The 23,505-nt window shown below is 46.7% G+C and overlaps 1 long non-coding RNA gene across 3 annotated transcripts in view; it reads right to left on the reverse strand.

Moving 5' to 3' along the window:
• Nucleotides 1-16,563, reverse strand: part of LOC132248774 (uncharacterized) — an 80,955-nt gene extending 64,392 nt beyond the window's left edge. The window contains exons 1-3 of one of the 3 annotated variants that reach the window (XR_009460152.1): nucleotides 16,292-16,563; nucleotides 16,092-16,187; nucleotides 13,338-13,517 (exon numbers count right to left, since the gene is read on the reverse strand). This is a non-coding gene — a long non-coding RNA (uncharacterized LOC132248774). The remainder of the gene's footprint in view (nucleotides 1-13,337; nucleotides 13,518-16,091; nucleotides 16,188-16,291) is intronic. The other 2 variants (XR_009460153.1, XR_009460151.1) reach the window with 2 other exon arrangements.
• Nucleotides 16,564-23,505: the final 6,942 nt, after the last annotated feature.

Below are 23,505 nucleotides of genomic sequence, written 5' to 3' on the forward strand. Positions count from 1 at the left end.
TGGCCATGGTCTCAGAGCTCCTGGCCAGTTTCCAGAGACAGATGCTGGGATTCTTCTGGCCAAGACAGCACTGGGTCTCTGCAGGTATCCTGAATCTCCCCTTACAGGAAGGTGGGCAAGGCCTAGTCTGCCTCCACAGCCTGGTCCATACCTTCCACTGCCCCTCCCGCACTGTACAGGAGTCTCTGTAGGGCCTGTAGCCATATGGCCTAGTGTCTGATCAGCTGTGCCTTCCTCCACTGCCTCAGAGGGTTCTGATACAGCTGGCAGCTCTTCTATCTGCAAGATCTCCCCAGGCATGACCTGGAGGATCTGCCAGATTTCTACCAGGACCTTCTCAGTGCCTGGAGGCTGATCTCCACCTCCAGGTCTCCAGGACCTCCTCACCTAACCCCTGCTGAATAACCCCCAGCTGGTGGTGCCAGCAACAGAGGTGCCCTAGAGGTGTCCTGGCCAACATCACTTGCATCAAGAACCTCCTGGACTAGTCCAGTCAGGGATGGCTGGATCCCTGTGTGCTGGCCCAGTGCAAGGAGCTGACCATGCTTCATGATCCTTGCTACTTACTCCAGGAGGTAAAGGCTTTCCTGCCACCCACTGCCCTCACCTATATTGACCAGGTCCTATGCAAGGGCAGTCCCTGCCCACCAGGATCCCCCAGCCCTCTGGAACTAGTTTTAGGACCACTGCCTCTAGACCTCCCAACACTCCCCGCCGCACCATGTCATCAGGCTGTCAGATACCAAGCCTACCCATCCCTGAACAGCCCATCATTGCCAGATCTACATGCTCATGTTTCACACTCTTCGTCATCCTGTCTTCATGTCCTGTCCAGATAACAAGTGGTGGGACACTATAGGCAAAGGTGAGGGTTTCCAGTGGACAAGTCTGTACACCACCCTGATCTCAAGAGCCACCAGGGACCTCAGCTGGTGGCTCTTTGCGTGAAAATGGTGATGGCTTTGTGATCTGACACACTTTATGCCCCCCCCCCCCCCAACACCTGCCCCTCTTGCCAACAGAGGGAGACTCTGGTGCATGCCTACCTTGAGATTCTGGATGCACTTCTCCCTGCACCATTTTTGTTATGCATTCACCATCCATGGCCCCACCAAGCCCCAAGGCCTCCTAGTTAATCCTCCTCCTGATTCTGACCAAACTAGCCATCTCCAAGACCAGAAAGGAGGCTGTGGCCAGGAGAAACCCAGGCAAGGGTAGAGCCATCTTCCTTTCACTCCTTCGCTCACATCTCCAGGCAGTTTCACTGATGGGCATCCACAGGCTCCCTCAACTCGTTTGAGGGCAGTAGGCACTGGCTGGTGTGCTCTGCTCAGTATCCCCGTCTGGATCCTTTGTTATTAATCTATGACCTCACTCCCTTTCCTGTTTTCTCTTTATTTGTCCCCCAGAATTATTAGATGTGTTCCCAGTGGCCTATCTTATTAAGGGGGGCTTATAGTATCCCATGGTCTTTCGGCACATGAGATAGGCCTGTGTCTCAGTGGCAGACAGTGGCTGCTGAAAGGGAGAGTACAGAGTCACCATGCAACTCCTTCCCATAAACTTTTGTATAAAACATCTTTTCTTTTGAAGTCAGATCATGACACACAAATTACAGTCGACTCCTTAGGCTAAACTTGATCCCTATCAGGCAGCTCTTTCCTTCCCTGTCCACCCTCACTGAATCTACTCTTGCCACAAGCCTGCCACTGCCTTAAAAATCCAGTACATTAGGCCAGTAACTTCCAGATGCAAGATTAAGCAGATATAGGGACTACATTGTCCAAGAAAGGCTCAATCTCTCCATTTACTAACTTCCCTTAAAATACCCAGTGGGTTAAAGAGTTATGGTCTCTGCTTGGCTGTTACGTGGAGAAAACTGGAGTTTGGATTTTATATTACAGACTTCAAGTGAGACAAAGCTCAGGAAGTTACAGAGTAACCCACAGTCTGTTTAAGAAGCTACAGGGTATTTTTTAAGGGAATCCGAAGAGCAGGTGTTGAGACTGCAACTTATGTAGATGTGCTAAAGCAGAGATGCACCATCTCTGGCTGAGAACAAACCCAGCCTACTGACCCCCATTGTGAGCTGACAAGCTGGCAGTCAAGGCAGGAAGAAATTCTTGTTATTTGTAAAAATGGCCAAATTCATTTAGAAATCATTGAAAAAGGATAAATACGGCAGCCTGCAGTGCCTTTGCCAGGGATCCTAATAAGGAAACAGCATGGGGAGGATGTTATTTACTTATATTACTGTTGGTTAAGGATTGTAGTCTTATGTCAGACTCTGCCTAAACAAAGCTGACTAGGGATTTCAGCACAGTTCACAGAACAGGGAAGAATGGGATTCATACACAGCCCTGGCCTACCTAAGCCCCTCTGGGTATTTTCAAGATGCTTTGATGTTCTGAAGTAGATCATAAAGGCAGCCGACAAATCAGAGCAGCCAGCAACTCCAAGTGTGTTGGTTGCAAAAGACCCTAGTTAACAGCAGCTTTGTCCAAAAGGGAAGCTTCCCCCTTGTGCTCAACCATCTATTTCATAAAATAATTGAATATCTGCTGAAAACTGTGTCATCTGTTGTAATAAAAAGAATACATTTGACCATAACTTGAGCCTCTGGGCTGCAGTGGGAATGGCCAAGGACCGCCAAGCAAAACAGCTCCTTTCCCAAGATGGTGTTTTTGTTCATGTCCTCATATTTTTCCTACAAGCTCAGAGTCCTTCCCTTCCTACAAAGCAAAGTCCTTCACAGTTTCACGTGACTTGTAATGCAGAATTAGTATCCCCTTTGCAGAGTCAGAGGTACTTCTTTAAAAGGACACCATTGGATTTATTGAGTCATCTATGTTATTTACATGCCTCTTATTAAAACAAAGCTTTTCAGAAGTCTAGTGTTCACTATCTATGCTAGGGGGTGTGGGAGGCAACTAGTATCTTAACTTGCCAAGTACTCTATCTGTAACATCTTAATGAACTTGTAGGAGCTCCTTTTTGTGGGGGCAAACTGCTGCAGTTCCAGAAAGGACACATATACTTTCTCATTAAGACTTTTTGCTTTTAGAGTCTAGATCAGTGCTTCTTACCCTTTTAAGGCTTGAGGCACCCTTCCTTTGGCCCCTAGGAAAATATCAGCTCTTAGTTTTCATTCATTTTTTGAGTGCAGAAAAATACTAGAAAAAATTATTCTGTTGCAAAGAACTCAGAAAGCTCACAACAGGGCAGAATGTTTCTAACAGTAGGGGTTCTTATTTGAGAGCTCTGGGTTTTTCTGGCAAATCATATTTGCACACTTAACAGTGCTAACATTGCATGGCACCCTGCAGCACCCTTGCTAGGATCGCACGGCACCCCAGTTGAAAATCACTGGCCTAGAGAATCACAGGTTTGCATCAGTGTAATCAAGCTCTGGACAAACACCACAAACCCCTATTCCAGGACAATTTTGCCCAATCTCTTGAAAGAATTTGAGATGAAGATACCCTGATGTAAAATACGCTCAATGTACATGCTGTGCATCTGCGGCTTACTTCAGTGAAACCTTTTGCTCAGCACAAACAGGCAGTGACTAGCTTCCCTGCCGAACAGTGGTGAGGTATAGTCATTGCAGCTTGCTATCTGCAGTATTGGAATAAACTGTTCCTCTGCCTGCTCTGACTATTGGTGCAATTTATACTTGTGTACAAAACCACTGCAAACTACATCAGCATAAATGTGTCATGTCTCCCCCTTCTTCCCCCCCCCAGAAGTCACGTGTCTTAGTTTTGAGCATGCAATTTGTTCATTTTTTCCATACTCCCAGACAGCATCCACAGTTTCTTCATGCTAAATTACTTGCTCTAGATCAAATAAACAACACAAATATTTGCCTTAATAAACCAGTATTACTAACATTACTAACAATACTAATGTTACCAGGAATACAGGCAAAGAATTTTGTTATATATAAAAAAAGAATTTAAATTTCAGCTAAAGCTAAATATTGTTTTAATATTGTTTAAAGCAAGAGTTGGCAAGCCACAGTCTGCAGGCCTAATCCAGCCCCTGAAGCCTGCTGGAGCTGTGCCTGAGCATCCAGGAGAAGCAGAGGCAGTGGTAGTGCAGGGACAAGGAGTGGAGACTATGGCTCTAGCTCTGGTAATATGGGTGGAGCTGGAAGCAGCCCATGCTCATTGCTCAGAGCTAAGCTCCATTAAAGGGGTACCCCCCCACTGTAAAAAAAATTGCTAACTCCTGGCTTAGAGTTATGTTTTTAGTTAATTCTGCTGTAACCGATTTCAAATTGTTCATTTCTCTTCCAGCTTTCCTGCAGATGTAACGCCTCCAACTGTCTGAAAGTTAAACTGAATTAGTACTGTAGAATTATCAGGGACTGACAGCAATCTCCTGAGGCCCCCCCTTACAAAAAGAGATTTTGGGTCCCTCTATTGCTAGGCATTTCCTGAATAATAGCTGCCCAATCCTGCCACCATTACCTCTACTGACAGCTATTCCACACCCAGCTTCATTACTAGTTACATTCCCCTCTCTGTTCTTAGTTTATAACCAAAAGCATTAATTTGCTAACCTCTAGTTCCTGCTCTGACCTTGGTGCCTATTCTGTTCACAGAGTTCCTTTCTCTAGCTGCAGCACAGTCTAGCTCCCCTCGGTCATTCTGCTCCATTCCAGACGGTCTCACCACCCTTGTCCTTTCCCTTCCCAAACTTTGTATCATCCCTTTATGTACCAGGTTAGGGAATGCAAGAAAGGACCCTTTCTCTTGCAGGAGGTCTCTGCCTCCCACTGCCCACAGAGGGAGGTAGTAGTTGACTTCACTTCCTTTAACTTAAACTTCTTCTTGGGTCTATAGAAACTAAGGTTCTTGAAATGCTACGGGTCTAATCGTTCACACCCATTTTGGAGCCTGGAAAAAATTCTTCCTCCCCGGGACCAAATAAGCAAAGATGAGGCCAGCTGGGGTCTTTCACCTTCTCCACAGCATCATGGAGGTACAGGCAGGTTTGTATTTGTAGGACCTGCAAACAACTATTGGTAATTTGTAGGGAATGTTCATCTAGTCACAGCTTGCAGTCAGGGTCCAGCATGGATAAAAGCACCAAGGGACTAGGTCCCATAATAAAAGGTCTAGGATGCCACGGTGCCTATGGGAGAAGGCAGAGAGAAGGAAGAGACACAGATCAGAATCTTAGAGGCAGGCTGAAGAGAGGCTACCTCAAGTTATTGCTTATAGGATGGGATTCATAAACCCACATCGGACCCACTTAAATGCTTGGTAGACTGAGTTCATATAGTTGTAGCCTGTCACTAAAATCCATTCCTGTGTCTGTTTTCATTCACCTACATGCCCTGAGCCACAGCTAAAGTATTGGAACTAGGTGGTAACCAGTTCATCAAGGAGAACGGAATTCTATTTTGGGGACTGACAAAAATAGTCACTCTGTCACCGCCATGCCAGGGGGTACTTCCTAGGCCTGTGTGAAGCGGCTAATATTCGCTTCGGATTTGGCCGATTTGGGGGACAGTGATTCGATTCGGTGATTTGAATCATTGTCCCGAATAGATTTGGCCAAATCCAATTCAGAGATTCAGCTGCTGCTGAATCTCAGAATCACCCAGGCCCATCCCCCCCGCCTGGCAATGGCTGCCCTGCCAGCCCCAGCTCCCGGCACTTTGAAAAAAAAGCCCCTACTCACTGGGTGCTGTCAGGTGGGGGGGGGGCGATCCCTGCTGCCCCCCACTGCTCCACGCTGTGTGGGGGACTCTGCATGAGCCCTCCAACCCTCCCCACACTGCCCCAGTTCTACTCCATGGTTGCCCCACCTAGCTCCTGCCCTTTAAGAAAAAGAAAAAAACCCAAGAAAAGCCCCGAACTCACCATTCCTGCCCAGTGCTGCATGGGGGAGCTCTTCCACAAGCCCCGCAAAGCCCCGAGGCAGCTGCAGGAGCTGGTGAGTCCTGGGGTTCCTCTCTTTTTTTTTTTTTCTTAAAGGGCCAGAGCTGTGGCAGGTGGGGCAGTCGTGGGGGGGTGGGGCTGGGGGAGCAGGCAGGGGCTGGGAGCTGACAGGGGTCCCCCATGGTCCCCCCCCCTCCCCTACTTACTATCTTTCTGAAGATTCAGAGAGCTTCAAAATTGATTTGGACCTTTTAATTGGTCCCGGATTCGATTCGGACTTAGAGATTCAGCCACCAAAATTGGGCTGAATCTCCTCTGAATTGAATCACCACCCAAAGCTTTGCACAGCCCTAGTACTTCCCCCTTTGTACTTCGTTACAGACTTGTTTTGTTATTTCAGACTCGCTTGCTTTACCTCAAGATCCATCTTCAGGGTTCAGCAGTTCATCCAGCATTTTATCCATTCCTCAACAGGCCTTTGCTTATTCCTTTCATTATGAATCAATACAGTTTTATGTAGAAACACATCTTTCATAGAAACTGCATCCCCCACAATGCCTGTGAAGAATGCCAGAGGGTGGACAGTAACTGGGAGAAATGACTGCAAATAGTAAATACACTGCAGTGCAAATGCATTCATTCACTTTTTATTTGTCCTCACAAAATCTCAGGCGATTGATCCCTGCTTGTTTCTCCAGCCTATGAAGCTTGTGCTGCAAGTACATCCTCTCATCCAGAGCACATGGTATTCTCTCCCACCCGAGTCTCACCTGCCCATCCAACTGGCATTCTAATGAGAATATTAACTAGATTGGATTTACGATGATCCCCAGAGAGACCCAGCTAGACCCCTCTCTACCTTACAGTGCACCCATCTCATTAGTGGCATCTAATTTACATTATTTATTATTTCTCCCAACATAGTACCCAGAGGCCCTACTTGTGGGCCATAATCCCGTGATATTAGACACCACACAACAAGATGGTAACAGTCACTCACCTATAGGTATGCCATGTCTATTTGTGACACTGTGTCACAATGATTCTCAATCAGGGTGCCTTGAAATCCTTTCAAGGGTGCCACAGGGTGCTACACAATGTTAGCACCATTAGGTTTACCCACATGACTCACAAGATAAACCCAGAGATTGCAAGCAGAAAGCCACAGCTGTAGTTCGAGTTATTTGCAATAGAAAAACTGCCCTATAATTTTTCTGTAGGCAAACTGTGGTGAAAACTAAGAGCTGGCATTTTCCAAGCTGTGCCTCAAGGCTAAAAAAGATTGAGAACCACTGTCCCATCAGCAGCTTAAATTTAGGTGGAAACTGCAGACTTTGACCAACAGAAGTACTTTTACCTTTCCAGACCTATCCAGTCCTTAATCATCTCCATTTTAACTTCTTCCTTATGATATTCACAACAAACAGGTCCTGTGGTGTTCTGGGTGCACCGAAATGTTTTCAGGAAACTATTACAACCAAAAAAAAAAGAGCTTCTTCTTCCACAAGTCATTCTTTTTCCTAATGAGCTATTACAGTTTCTTTTGGTGCATTACTCACTCAGCACTCAGCTACAATGGACCTTATTTTCTGGGTACTGCTGCTCTTACTTGAGATTCAGATGTTTCTCTGTAGATCCCAAGAGATGTTCAGCCATTTTATTTTAATCTATGCTAACAACTGAATCTAACTCTATATAAGAGGCTTCACTAATGCATACATCAAATAAAAGCATGCATGCAAGACCTGAAGCCAAAATGGTGATCAAAACAGGGAAGTCAGAACCTGCAGGGCTCCTATGTTCTCTAGTCCCAGATCTCTTCACCAACTTGCACCTTAAAAAGAGCATTGATCTTTCTGTACCCTAGTTTCTCAGTTTATAACAGAAGTACAACAATAACCCATCTCAGGGGTACTAGGAAATTAACCAGTGTTTGCAAAGTGCCTTAAAACACTTGGATACAGGGTGTTACAAGACAGAAGGATAAAATTGGTCCGTATTTCCCAGGGCCAAATGTCCATGAAACATCTCATCCCATCTTTTAGCTATTTTTCCCCGATGGTCACGTTCAGGGATAGATGCCTCTGTGCATCTGCTCCCTCGGAATGGACAAGCTGCCCACAGAAGCAGCCAATAAAACAAAATAAAATGACAAATAGGACAGGGAGCACCAGGGACCCTTGTCCTAAGTTAAACACCCCATCCCTTTTCAACATTGCCTTGTGAAGAAAGGAGCTGGCACACGCAAAGCCAGCTACTTGCACACAAGGTGATACAAGACAGCAATCCCCTTACAAAGGTAGTGTACACAGATCTTTCGTGGGCCTGGTAACTGCAGTTCCCTATGGAGCGACAGAGTCCATGCGGCAGTGTTGATTTTTCTCGATAACGATCTCTCCCTGCTGGTCTGTAGAGCCCAAATCTTTACAAAATCAAGACCCAAAGTCTAGATGAAAGCCCTGGATATACAGTGACCCTTGACACAGACAAACTCTTTTATCTTCCAGCTGCCTGAAAGGCACATGGATACCTTCAAGGAAAGATCACAAAATAGCAGTTGGTCCCTTTATCAGCCATAGACATCAGGGAGACAAGCATATTTGTGCTTCATTCTTGTTTTCACCTCCCTTATCAGTCTGTACACTGTTGCAGAAGCTCTGACATTCTGCAGGTTACTCAATTAAGGTAAAGTCCTCTCTGAGATATAGCACAAAGGGGGAATATCACAAAACTGCTGGATCTTTGGTTATAAATTGCCAGCCTGGGGGCAAGACACACTCCAACAATGGGCAAAGGGCGCTTGGGAGAGCACGTGTTTCGACAGCATAGATGTTCCCTCATGATTTATAGCCGATGAATAGTAGCTTGTCCCCCTTGCTTTGATTTTCATAGAATCAGCACCATGTGCTGACCGAAAGACATATTCACTTTGCATTGCTTATAATTATGCAGGGGAAAATAATCTATTTGGAAAAAAAAAAAAAAAAAGTAAATGTATATTAAAGGGAGAAAGGGAGGGGAGGAGCAGCATCATACCTCTGTAAAAAAGGATGAAAAAAACCCACTGGGTGCATCTACATGTGCAATTATCTCAACTGAATAAACTCCGGTGCAGCTTGTGCCAGTATCACCTGCTCCCAGTAGCAGCATTTACACGTGCCCGGAATCACAGCAATTTGAGCTGGCATAGAATAGCCCTGGACTGGCAGGAAGTCCGGGGTGGTCATTCCCAGGCTCTGGGGGTGGCATTGAGGCTCACTGAGGCAAGAGGGTGCTATACTGCGGGGCTGGCAGGCAACCCCACACTGTAGCACCCTTGTACCCCAGCCAGCCCCAGTTGCCATCTACACATGTGTTTTAACACACTAAATGACTCTGACCACACTAAATGACTTGCCCCAGACAGTACTATCCTACAGCAGAGTTAATTACTTTACTGCATCCTAATACAAGCACACGTGTAGATGGTGACACTTTACTTCCGAGCTAATTAGTCAGCTCTGCAGTAAAGCATATGTGTCTATGCACCCACAGAGCCTAAAACAACTCTCATCCTCTGTCAGATGGTCCTAGATACAGCTCTCAAAGCAAACCATGCTCTTAGCCAGGGGCCCTGTGGGAGAGAGAGCAATTTACCTGCCTTTTGCGCCATCAGGTTTTGTTTTTTTCTTTTGTGATGAATTTGCTGGCTGACAGTCCTGACAGGAAACTCTCTCTCCCCAGAATGCATTTAACATGTGCTGCAGCAGTGCAGACAGTCAATGCTACCCTGCTCAAGTGCCTCAGTTATCACTGCTGGCTTCATGGCCACAGGGAGATCAGAGTTCAATCTTCATCCTCAACTTTGTGCTTAAGCGACCAGCAAAGAAGGGCAGTTAGAATAATTGTTGCCCCTGCAAAACACATTTCATCCAAGGGTTGAAAAGTGCTTTCTGTATAATTCATTAGCTCTCAGGAGACCTCCTAGAAGGAATAGCATTATCCTTATTTTGCAGGAAAGTAAGCTGAGGGACAAAGGAGTCAGAGAGCAAATTGTGTGGCACAGCTGGGTGAAGAGATCAGGACCCCATTTTCCCCCAGCTTTAACACTCAGATAAAATGCCCTTCCCTTCCTGCCAAGTCTAACAATTACTGTCAAACACTGTGGTGGCTTTTGTGCCATGATGCCCCAGAAGCCATGCTGAAACAAACTCCTTAACAACACACCTGGCAGAGGATGACTTCTGATTACCACCTTCATCTGGACCAGATTCATCCAAGTGACCCATGTACCCAATTTACCTTAGCCTCAACAGCTTAGGGACACCACTCTGTGACAGAAAAGCAGTACCCACACATCTCAGTGACATGCTGGAGACAGGATGAGCAGAAGAAAACTAAACAGCCTTTGCAGCAATTTTGTCCTTCTAGAGTTCTTGAACATGACACACATCAGAATCTGAGTCATCCAGCCCTGCCAGCTGCACTGAGGAAGCATGATTTGCATTTTACACCAATGTTGGATATTTAACATTGAACCAACCTGCAAGCCTCTTAGCGCTCTCCCTGCACAGATAAAGTATCCTGCAGTACAAGAATGGGAGCTGCTCTGCCTTTGCTATCAGATCTCACATCCAGGCCAGATTCTCAATGCCATGTTGAGTAAGAACTGACCCTGGCTGCTGGGGCACTAGCTTGGCTGGCACCCTTTATTAGTAAAACCAAGCTATCCTGGCAGTCCTGTGGCCTTCCAAGACCTCTGGTGTCAAAAAATCTTGCTCATAGGTCCTGGGTATGAACTTGACCTATATTCTAACACTGCAACCCACGAGTGTTTCAATTGCGCCATGACTTCCTCTCCTCAAACCAAGCCATTGCATCTACTCCCATAATTAACATGCTCCTTCTGGTGTGTATCAACCCAAATCCAGGGACACTAGGATGCAGCCAAGTATCTTGTTCGCTCATATGAACAAGCAGCAAAATGGTACAGTCACTTTGAACTGTGCAAAAACCACAGGTAGAGGCAGACCTACAAAATGTGCCAATGAATAGGATCTTTAAGGGATGCGAGGCAGGTTGAGAGAGTGACTGACAAAGAGACAAGTGAAAAAAAATGACAAAGAACAATTTTTGTATCTCTGAATGACCAGAGCCTACTAGCTCATTTTTGAACATCTGCAGAGACCTGGGCTCTGGTCTCCGAGTGATTTCATCGTTTCCTCAGTCAGAATTCCAGTCAGTCAAGAGCTGCTGGGACAGGCACACAGTGGAAGTATTGACACGAAAGAGTCAAAACCAGTTCTTTTCCAGGTCACTGATACGGACACAGACTACTCCAATACAGACCATAAAGCCAGCATGTGTAGTACATGCAAACATGCACCAGGGCTGCCTGCAAACGCAAGCAAAGCAAATGATGCACCCGAGTGCAGCCACGCATCCTACATGTTCGGCAATATCTGTGCATCTTACAAGGATGATTTCACACTTAAATCTCAAGACCAGGAATCAGGCAATCTAGGCTCTGCTGAAAACTCACTGAGTCTCATTTGTACAAGTCAGAGTATGTCCAAGACAAATTTACCGTGCCTGACAGTAGCACCCTCCAGCAGGCTGCACTGCTGTATATAAGCTGCCTGCCAAAGGGGAAGCAGTTCAGCCACATTTACATCTAATTGGAAATGCCTGGGTTCGGGGAGAAAGCTGCTACTGTTTCAGTTATCTGGTTCCATAAAGGAGCCTCACTGTTTCTTGAACCTCTTCAGCAACAGACAAGTGTTATTCCCAACCTGTATTCTCTCTAAATACAAGGGAAAGATTTTAGGAAATATACCAGCTGAAATCCTTAACCTAAATGCATGTCTCTGGAGAGTATTCTTAATCTGCAGGGGTTTGCAGAGCAAACCTTTGGTCTGCCTTTCCTGCTCACTCCCCTCAAAACCCCACACCCTAAGGCACTTCTGGTTCAATAACAGCACTAAAAATACATTAAATTAGACAGAGAGAGCCTTACTCTCATTCAAAAAGTTCTATATGGTCCAAGAATTGCATCCATCTGAATAAAAATGAAGCTAACCTTGCACAATTAAATGATGAAATAAGCATCTGGAAATTGTTTGAAGTTTATTTAGTAGCCTTGGTATCTAGGGTAGTTATCCTAGTAATATCCAACCTTCTCATTAGATAGTTAAGTAGTATGTTCCTTTTTTTCTCTTAAGTCTCTTCTATTAATGAGAGAGAACATAAGATTTTCACTATATTCTTTTTTTTATTGCATAGCTAAAATCCTCTGGCTAAATTAACTTAAAGGCTAGTCTGGTGCGTCTCTTGCTTGGCAGTTAAAGCAGTAGCAACAGTTCATTTTTGTATCCCATATTGATTGTGTATCTTGGTACATAATTAAAGCTATCAGCATGGACTAAGGGTTTTCCAGGTATAACTCATGATCTACAATGAATGATGATGATGAAATTGACACCACAGGCTTCATTCTTTCTCTCATTTTGACACCTTAATGGAAAGGTGGGATCTTAGTTGTTGTGTTTGTTACAGAGTTTGTGTCACTGGGTACTGACAGATGTGCAGCTCCCTGGTCTAACTCATGGAGCTTCCACAGAAAGCACTGAGTTAGACCAACCATCCCAACCCAAAAGACATTCACTGTTGGGTTGGGAGGGTATAGGAATCAAGCTCCATTTTGAAGCTGATCCAGTGAAAAGGGCTGCATGTTTTCAGGCTCTCTCCCCTAGCCCCTTCCCTCCTCTCCCAGCTCCAGTGTTGTCTCAGGATAGGAGAGGGAGAGGGCATGGGAGGGAAGTACGTTCTGGGGTTTGCCCAGCCTTTGCTGGAGTGGAGAGGTGCATGGATTGGAGTGCCCCCACCTTGCGGGGGCTCCAATCCACCTGCCCCACCCTCCAGCACAGGCTGGGTAAAACTCAGACAGAACTCCTTCCTTCCCCCACTCCCATCCTGAAGACAGCACTGGAGACGGGGCTAGGCTGCTTGAGTCCAGCCCTGCTCCTGGCACGTACTGACAGAAGTTAATGACAGTGTTCCACTGTGGAGCACCTTCTTCTGAACACTCATGTAATAAGAGTTCGTTTGTTGTGCAATCGGGCACTTTTTAAAGTGCTTTGCAGTTAGGCACTTGTCAGTTCATGGCTGTAAAGCACTTTCAGTAGCTGATCGTGCAACAAAATGTTACTTTTTTCAGCACCTACTGTGTCCAAGAAGCATAAGAAATCAGTTCCTGATTCTTCTCATTGTTTTCTGTAGATGCCATACACATACACACACACTTTTTCCTCTTTCAGCTTCATCTTGGAAATCTGATGACAGAAGTGAGGAAGGTGGCGTGTATGAGATAGTGTTACACTGCATAGCAAACTGCATAGCAGGCTTGGCAATACACTGAGAATTGTCTCTCCTTTTAAGGTGTAATTATCACTTTCTCTCACTCACCTCTAACCTGGTCCTGATGCTGATGTTACAATAAACAAAGCCTGTTTTCATTCAGCAAATTCACTTCTATATTGATTTGCTGCTTCGCCCCAACGTCTGTTGGTGCCTGCAGTAGCGCCAGACTGTTTCAGCTTCGTGTCTCCCACACATCTGTGAAGCATTTCTCACAATCCTGCAATTCTGTCACACAAAAACAAACCATTCCAGTCTTAAGCCCTTGTATGACTGGGCCAGGCTTCTTTGGTCGCAATTTACAGCATCTTCACTAAGTCTGAGGCCCTCCATTCAGCCACAGCACCTGAATCCTCAGCCATGTCCCCCCCCCCGACCTCTTTACCGATATACAGCCCTTTATTTTAAGGGCATAGTGTCTCTGCTAACCCACTCCTGGCTCCCTCATGTTTCTGTACTGACATAGCAAAACTATATTGGAGCCGAGGGGATGGAGAGGTGGCCGTTTCTGACATAAATTATGCCTAGGAGCTATAAACCTCATGGATGCCCTGTCCTCATCCTCTCCAAAAATATATTTGTATATTACTGAGGGCAGGAACTCTGGTTCACAAAGAAGTCCAGTACTTTAATCCACTGTACTTTATTGACATAGTGTCAAACGTACTCTTGGCTTTTGACAGAAAGTGCCAGGAGACAGATTGCTTGTCAGATAAGTGACCTTCCCCTCTTTGGTCTCTGGCAGTCCACTCATTGGTCCCTTCACAGATCCATCTATCTAGTCCAGACTGGCGGCTTTGTAGGTGGGCTTTGCAGAATGTCCAGGCACTTCGTAGCTGTTGCTCCAACACAGATGCTCTCTCTGATGACATTGTATCGCATCTTTAATTCTTTTTGGGACACATCTAGCACTTATTTAATTTTTTTTCTTTAGATTTCAATAAGCATTGCCATCACTTTTTCCATTGTGATGTGGCAATAATACCAAATTGTACTTTCTCTCCTTGAGGACAGAGTCCCCCCATGTTCTTTCTTTGGTTAGCACTGTTCTTTTTGGTAGCTAGATTTTTGGCAATATTGACAATTGTTTCCATAGAAGAAATTGATGTAGATGGTTCTGCAGTGCAACCCTGCTTCTTTACAAGCAGCACACCGCCGGCATCAAACAAGAGGCAGTTCTTTCTTTGTGGAAAGCTCCGAGTCCCTTTCTGCTAGTTCATAGATTCACAGATGTAGGGTCGGAAGGGACCTTGTAGATCTTCTAGTCCAACCCCCTGCCATGGGCAGGATTGAAAACTGGGCTCAAATGACCCCAGCCAGGTAAATGTACCCATCCCAAATATCACACACCAAGTATTTCTCAAGACTGTGGTCCCACCATGTTCAGTCTATGCCTGGTACAACTTTGCTACTTCTCTCAGCTTTTCTGATCTTCTCTCTCTTTCCAACACACTGACACCTTCACTAAAAACAAACAGCCAACAAAAGTCCTTTGCTCATGCGTGCCTTTTTCTTTTGGATGATGATATGTAATAGAATTATTGAAAAATAAGGCTGGAGGGGACCTCAGGAAGTCGTCTAGTCCAATACTTGAGAGGATCATTCCTGCATAAACCATCTTACCTGAGTGCTTAGCTAGCCTGATCTTAACATCTTCCTAGGATTGGGATTCCATCACCAGTCTGAACTAGCGCTTCAACACCTTCTTAGTGAGAAAATTCTTCCTGTTATGCAACCTAAATTTCCCTCATTGCAATATAAAACTTATAGCTCTTCTTCAGTCCCCTGCAGCCAAAGAGGTGAAAAGCACAGTTGTGGAAGAAACTGTTACCTCTTCTCTTTCCAGAATTTGCATAAGTGCAAGTGTTACTGGGAAAGTGGATGTGGAGTTACAGGAATGGGCCCCAAACCAACTAAAAGCTTATTAAGCTTTCCCAATATGAGGGCAGCAAGTGACTAGAAAAATCAATTAGGAAATGCAGTCACCCTGTAGTGAGGTGTCCTTTCAGAATATCACAGCAAAGGCTTTCTGATCAGAGGGAAAGGTTGTAGTTTAAAAATTAATTATGGTATAAAAGACAGGGAAAGCCAGTGGGCGACAGCTATAGATATTAGCTCATTAGCTCAGGTAAAAGATATAATTTAGGCCCCAAGAAGCACTGAAAAATACTTAGTGCCATATCTTCCGACACAATTTCTTCATTTTAATTTTACTGCAGTAAAAAAAGCACTGAATTGGAGAGACAACATAAAATCATAATTAAGAAAGAAGAGATTTAAAGCAAAATCCCCTCTTAGGGATGGCTAAATAAACTACATAGGGATCCCAACAGAAACAAACTTGTTGCTACGGACTGAAAAGGCAGCATGACACTGATCTTTCACTCAGCATGTTTGCACCCAATTTTGTTTTACTGACTGATATTGCAGCACATTTAGTCTTAGGAAAGTGTCTTCTACAAATGAATAAGGCATGTACTCATGCCTGTGTGTAACTTAGTTTGCAATGTCAATGGCATCATTGTTGGCGTCACATTTCCAAAGAGGGAATTTGTTTTTCCACATTGAATAACCCTGAAATTCAAATTACAGTAAGATGTCAACTCTGAGGATACTCTGGGAACTACCGCAGAAACATGTGCACAAAAAAGCAGATGAGGGCAAAAGCATTGTAAACAAGAAGCAAAAATTAAAACACTGCTACCAAGACTGGCTGCAAAGGTCTGACAGTGCCAGCATTTTTGTTGTTTTCTACAGAGAAGCTGCAGTGGGACAACCAGGCCCACAAGCAAAGGCACTCACCTTGTTAAGCATTTGACAGGGCTGGCTGGCATCCAAAGCAAGTGGTGGGGCTGCTCTCCATCTGGTCTCATTTCCCTTCCCACTGCTGCTGCAGACCTGACACAAGGAAGGAAGAATTTAGCCCTCTCTGGCCACTTTATTACTCTCTCTCAACCCAGCCCTTTCTCACTGCCTCACCCTCCAGTCTCCAGTTCACTTACCACCAATTCCCCCTTCACTTGCAGTCACTTCTCAGTCTTCAGCCCAAAACTAGCACTGTCAGCCTCATCTCTCCTCCTCCTGGCCCCAAGTCCCTTCAAGGTTCCCACCAACTTCAAGTCTCCCTCTTCTCAGGTCTGTAGGCTCTTCCCTGCCTTCTTGCTTTCCCAGCCTGGATCACAACACACCGCCCACACCTCCCCCCCCCCAGCCTCTGCGTGCAAGCACCAGGCCAAGGTTCAGAAAAGCTTCACAGCTCTTCCCGCTGCATCCTAGCCTCTTCAGACACAGCTTCAGAAGCCACCCTGCCCCATGTGACCCCAGTTTCTGGAAAATCCTCCCTCCCTCTCTTAGCTCAGAAACTCCCCTCACCTGTTGGCTGCATCTATAGGAACAGAGCAAGTGTGAGAAGGGGAGGGCTGCTTTGGAAGGCTCACCCAAATTAGCCATTCAGAGACCTCATTGCTTATTTTGTGCTTGCTCTCCAGGTGATGCCAGAGCTCTTGGTGCAGTGTGAGATCCTCCATACAGCTGAAAAACAAATGCATTGCTGGCCTCTATAACCTTCAGGGTAGAGCTCCAACCACCTGGAGAACACCCTAAAGGCTGCAAGCGATGGTGTACTGTGCAGTTCTAGAGCTTCACAGCAGACTTCTGCTTTGCACCCTTGCGTAGGCATAGATACACCTGGACAAAGTGAGCATAAAATCCTACTATGCAGGAGCACTTTATGCCCATGGAACAAAGGTGCAAATGTTACCAAAACCAGATTGCCATGTCACCTGTCCTTCCATATTCCATGAGAACATCGAGCATGCTTGATAGCATGATAATTAAAAGACAAACTTATATCATCATATAAGATGGATAATGAGGCAAATCCTGTTTTGCTAGTCATCCAAGTAGTTCCCCATTAACTTCAGTGGAATGATTCATGTCAAGAATTATGCCTCATACCTCTAACCCTCTAGATTAGTGATTCTCAACCTGGGTGCTGCAGCACTCTAGCATGCCTTGAGATCCTTTTATGGGTATGATGAAGTGCCATGCAATACTAGATGTGCAAACACCTACACCAAATTCACAAAATAAACCCTGAGGTTTCAAACAGGAATTGCATAGTATTCTGACCTGTTGAGGTCTGAGTTCTTTCCCACAAAATAATTGCTTTTTTCTCTATAGTCAAGAAATGAGCGAGAGCTAAGAGCTGACATTTTGTATGTGGTGCCTTGAGTCTAAAAAAGGTTGAGAACCACTGTGTAGACTGTAGCTCAGTTATCTTTGAGCAGTAATCCTGTATTCAAAACCATAGGTGGGATTCAATTAAAACTGTGTAATCATTTAGTCCATGATCCTACTCATCTGGAGCATGCCTATCAACTCCCTGATATGTAAAGTTCACAAGATCATGTCCTTCATCCGTAATTAATTTAATATTGCTTCTCTGGTAGACTGATGAAGAGCAGTTAACATCCTTTCCCACTAATCTTTCCTGAGCCTTGATACTTCAATGACTTACATGTGGGCTTAATTTTCTACTCTGTGGGTAGTCCCATTGAAGTCAAAGAAATTACTCACAGCACATAAAATTAAGCATCTGCAAAAGATGTTGCCAGATCAGGGTCTTAATTTGTTTTGTCTATCTAGTCTCTTAAAGTGATGTCTACCAAATTCCCAGAGAGTTCCTGCCTATTTTTTGTGCTGTTTGTTCTAGCCAGCATTGAAACTGGGAGGGAAAAAACAACAACTATTCATTAACTCAGCATGTGTGCAAAAACAAATGATTAAGTTGTTTTCACATTTCCAAACAACAGAGTTCAGTATAGAGGAGAGAGAATTGATTATACCTTATGTTTACATTGGAATCATCCATTTTTCAAGACATTCAAATCAAGATTGTTTATGGCGTTTTAAAAAATCTACATGGATCCTCAGCCATGGCTTGTATCCTTGCAGTCACTCTCATTTACTAAACACCACCACCGTTCTTAGTTTCATAGTTGGTAGGGTCGGAAGGGACCTGAGCAGATCTTCAAGTCCGACCCCCTGCCATGGGCAGGAAAGAATGCTAGGGTCAAACGACCCTGGCAAGGTGATTATCCAGCCTCCTTTTGAAGACCCCCAAGGTAGGAGTCAGCACCACTTCCCTTGGAAGTTGGTTCCAGCTCCTAGCTGCCCTGACTGTGAAGTAGTGCCTCCTGATGTCTAGCCTGAATCTACTCTCAGTCAACTTGTTGCTGTTATTCCTTGTTACTCCCGGTAGTGCTTGGGGGAACAGGGACTCTCCCATTGCCTGCTGGTCCCCCTTGGCCAGTTTGTAGACAGCCACCAGATCCCCTCTCAGCCTTCTCTTGTGGAGGCTGAACAGGTTCAGGTCCTGTAGCCTCTGCTTGTAGGGCCTGCCCTGCTGCTCCCTGATCATGCGAGTGGCCCTCCTCTGGACCCTCTCAATGCTGTCCACATCCCTCCTGAAGTGCGGTACCCAGAACTGGACGCAGTACTCCAGCTGCAGCCTGACCAGTGCCGCATAGAGGGGGAGGATCACCTCCTTGGACCTGCTCGTGATGCATCTGTGGATGCATGCCAAGGTGCGGTTAGCATTCTTGACTGCGTCCCCACAGAGTTCTCTCTCTTTCTATTGTGATCTTTCTAAATAGGAGTGTCACAACCCAAAGTTGTGATTTTTTGTGTGTGTGCTTCGGCACCGCTAAATTATTTCCCACCATTTTTGTCGCTTTCTTTGCACAGTAGAGCTCTCTGCTGCTAGAGAAAGCTCTGGTGCAACGGGGGATTTCCCGCCAAATTACAGCTTCTTTGCAGTGTGCATCTCTTTTGCATCGTAGTGATACATGCTGTAAAGAAGTTCCCGCCATTTGTATTGGGGTCCACGCCATGTTATTGGCTGACTCCTAATTTAGGCACACGTGGCAGTTAGCGATTGGCTTGCTAGCCGTACATAAGGCTTGGGTAGTTTCCGCCCAAGCTGGAGGAGGGAGGAAAGAGAGAGATTGTGTGTGAAGATCTCCAAGTGCTGCGGACCCTCACGGACCTGGCACGCCTCCCCTAAGCAGGCAGAGAGAGGCAATGGAACCGAGCCTACGGAGCTTTCGCTTCTCGCCTCTCCCTGTTGCCAAGCGCAATCCTAGACGTATCCCTTTCCTATAATTTTGGACCCCGCGGAGCCTAGCAAACTCCGGGGAAAACGTATCGGACCCGCGGAGCCTGAATAACTCCAGGGAAACTTTTTGAACACAACTTAACCGGACCTGCGGAGCCTAGCAAACTCTGTGGGAGCAATCGTTTTGTCAGAGTCCTCCAACGAGGGTTCAAGAGGGAGCTGTGCCTGGAAACTTATCCAGCCTACACCGATACCATCTTTGGGTGTAAGTAAACAATCTTTTCAATCAACTGTTACTCCTCCGTGACTAATTCTAACTCGCGTGCACAAAACCATCCTGCGGTTTCTCCCACCCCGCGTGTCCGGGCTGACGGCCACAGCCCGCGTGCACCAGAGACGGGTCCGGTACGACCCCAGTTCGCCCCCGGCTTGCCCATGGTGGCCAGAATAGGATCGGAATCACCGCCGCGCATGGTGATGAGGGCGGGCTCGGGGCCCGGCCCGCACAAGGAGAAGCTACAGAATTATTTCTATTAGCTACATATCCTGCGTTCCTGTAAGAATAAAGGGCCAGATCCAAACAAGCACTTAGGTGCTTAAGTGTAAATATAGAAGATTCACAACAACAACAGCAGCAAATCCAACAAACTGCTTTGACAGCACTGCCATCTTGGATGGGATGAAGCACTTGAGCACTTAAATCTAAGGTTGACTGGGATTCACCGTCTTGATGACTATGCCCAAGACCTGTGAGGAGCCAAGCATACCTAACACTCACCTGCACTGAGTACAGCACCAAACAGGAGTGGCACCACAGGGCTGGGAGGTGGTACAGGAGGCCAGGGTTCTAGGGCCTCCTTAGCTTGAGGGAATTTAACCCCATCTCTCACCTTTCAAGGGAGTGCCTTAAGCCCTACTCTACATCCTGCTCTATGTAGGGGATACCCTGCAGCCCTCCTAAAGCTGGACCTGTGTGTAAACAAGAATGCAAAATTTAAAATGTGAGATCGAGAACCAGCAAGGGGTGGGGTACATGATTTTATAGCTCAGTGATGAGGACACTTTCCTGGGATTCTGGTCTCTGCTCCATACATGCTCTACGCATTTTATTTGATTAATACAAAATGCACAAGCAGTCTTTGACTCCCATTATCTGAGCTCTAACCACAACACTGTTATATAAAAGGGAACTTTGTCACTACTGACTGTGTTATAAGAAAAAAGCACACCAGTCCTGTGACTCCTAAGCTCAATAGTCACTAGGGCTACACAAAGCTTTGGGTGGTGATTTGATTCGAAGAAGATTTGGCCCAATTTGGTGGCTGAATCTCCGAATCCAAATCTAATCAGAGGACCAATTTAAAGGTCTGAATTGATTCAAAGCTCTCCAAATCTTCGGAAAAGATTTGGAGAGCATTGATTATTCAGGCAGCTCCCGGGAGCTGCAGTGGACTCTGAGCTGGTAAGTACTAGGGGCGAGGGAAGGGGGGCTAGGGGAGAGGAAGGGGGAGAGGACCATGGGCAGACCCCTGCCAGGCCCGCCGACCCCCTCCTGTTCCCCCAGCCCCCCGCCCCAGCTCGGTACTTTAAAGAAAAGCCCCGGTGCTCGCTGGGTGCTGCCAAGTGGGAAGGCGATCCCTGCTGCCCCCCATGCTGCATAGGGGGCTCTGCCAAAAGCCCCCTGACCCCCCCCCCATGGGTGCCCTGCCCAGGCCAGCACAATATGGTTATATTCAGGCCAGAAAAAGGTGAGAAAAGCCCCAGGACTCACTGCTCCTGGTGCAGCCTTAGGGCTTTGGGGGCTCATGCAGAGGGCATGGGGCAGTGGGGATCACCCCCCACTGGCAGAAGCAGTGAGTCCCAGTGTTTTTTCGGGTTTTTTTCTTTTTAAAGGGCCAGACCTGGCCCAGGCGGGGCACCCATGGGGGGGGCCAAGGGAGCAGGGGGGGTTGGGGGGCTTATGCAGAGCCCCCCATGCAGTGTGGGGCAGCAGAGGGCAGCAGGGATTGCCCCCTGCTTGGCAGGACCCAGTGATACGGGGCTTTTTTTTTTTTTTTTTTAACAAGTGCCAAGAGCTGGGGCAGCCATTGCCAGGCTGGGAGAGGGGCAGGAGATGGGCCTGGCCTGGCTGAATCAAATCAGGACAGTAATTCAAATCACCAAATTGAATCACTGTCCCCCGAATTGGCTGAATCCGAAGCAAATACTAGCCACTTCGCACAGGCTTAATAGTTACCTAAATCCAGTGAGATATCAGACATACCACCCTTTGCAGCATTTCCTATTGTCTCGTTTAGGTGGCCCCTTGCTCATCCTGCTGAACACCAAAATATTCCTCCATTACAAAAGGATCTTCTGCTCTTTCCATTTAACAATCCTGCCTACCTCCTTCCTGACTCTATAGCTTTCCCAGAGATTTTCTGTTTCTGCTTTCACACTACTGCCTTACAAGGGCTGAAGTGGGAGGAAACAAGAGGAAGATCCTTCCAGACAGAAGATGGGAACAATCACTTGCCTACTCAGGCTTCTCAGGCAGGAGGCATTTCATGAGCTTTATAATTCTGGCTGTGTTGGTGGGAAACATGCAGTTTTTGAAAGCAACTAGTTCTGTAGGTTTTAGGATGGGAAACTGGGCCTGGCTGAAAGAGCAGGGGCTGAAGCATTTAAGGAGGAGAGGTTTACATGGAGCCACATTTGTTATGTTGATTTACAGCCTGGGCTAGGGACAGAAGTTACACATAAACCAGTTTAAGTATCAGAAACTGGTTTAAACCTGTAACAGAACAGAAGCTCAGTGCACATAAACTGGTTTCAAAATGGCCCAAACTTATTTAAAATAAACCTGGTTGAATATACAATCAGGCTTAACAGATTTAGGTCAAATCGGTTTATGGAACTTGTGTCCCAGACCCCTTCCTTGTTCAAGTTAAATCACAGTGCCCCAGCATGCTTTGCAGCCCTGGGTTGGGCTGTCTGCTTAAGCAGAGCAGGGTTGGCCCTGCCTCTCTGCTTCCTAGCCAGAGCAATGAGGGCTGGCTGACAAGGGGGTGGGGGTAGGGGTGGGAAACCCAGCTGGCACAGCACAATCTGCTTGGTGGAGCACCCCTGCCAGATTTTTCCCAGGTGGAATGGAAGGGAGGGAGCGGGGGGCATGGGCCAGCATGCTCAAGGGAAGGCAGGGGGATTCAACCCCACTGTCTCCCCTCTCCCACTTGCATGGGACCCTAGCCTGGATCTGCCTGGCTCTCCCCCCTGCTCACCACTCTAGTAGCAGGAGGCATGACCAGAGCCCACCTAGGCAACAGCCTCAGGTGAAAGGGGGGAGGAGAACAGAGGGGGACTAAACCCCTTGTCCCTCTTCTCTCCCAGTGGCACAGGTACCCCAGCCAGGGTCTGCCTGGCTCCCCCTTCCCGACTCACGCTGTAGGAAGCACGGCCCAAGCCAGAACTGGCCCAGGCTGGCTCTGGCCACACATCCCACTGTGCAAGCAGCCAGTGGGACAGAAAGCCGGGCAATCTCTGGCTGGGGTCCCTGTGTTCTCTGGCTGGGAGAGAGGGGAGACAGTGCTTTAATTTCCCTCCCTCCCCAACTTCGCCAGGCCAGTGTCTGGCCATGCCCCTGGAGACAAATTTGGCAAGGGCTGATTCCTTCTTCCCCCTCCAGGCACACCCTGGCTAGGGGCCCTGCAGGCCAGGGTAAGGGTTTAAATCCCTCCCCAATCATACTCAGTGCCTTGGTCTGGGTCTGGGCATGACCCTTCCCCCCAGTTCAGCTTCCCTCTAGCCTTGCAGCTGCTGCAGAAGGGAAGGGAGGGCTCGCTCTAGCACCCCCCAGCTTCTGGCCTGAGCCACTGCAGGCATGCGGCTGCATTTCCGGAATCAAAAGTGAATGTCCATTCACTTGCAAATTGGCTCAATCTACATGGGTTAGAGTAACCTGCAAAGACTGAATCATTCAGGCTCCAGCTTTTTGAACGTCTGTACTTAGCCCAGAACCCTTGAGAGGAGAGCCTTCAACTCCTGACCTCTGCTGTATCATTTCCAATTTGATATATAATGTAGTGAAGCTCTGCTGCCTAAATTATGCAACAAGAACAA

The sequence above is a fragment of the Alligator mississippiensis genome, chromosome 2, assembly GCF_030867095.1.
Source record: "Alligator mississippiensis isolate rAllMis1 chromosome 2, rAllMis1, whole genome shotgun sequence".
Taxonomy (NCBI): domain Eukaryota; kingdom Metazoa; phylum Chordata; order Crocodylia; family Alligatoridae; genus Alligator; species Alligator mississippiensis.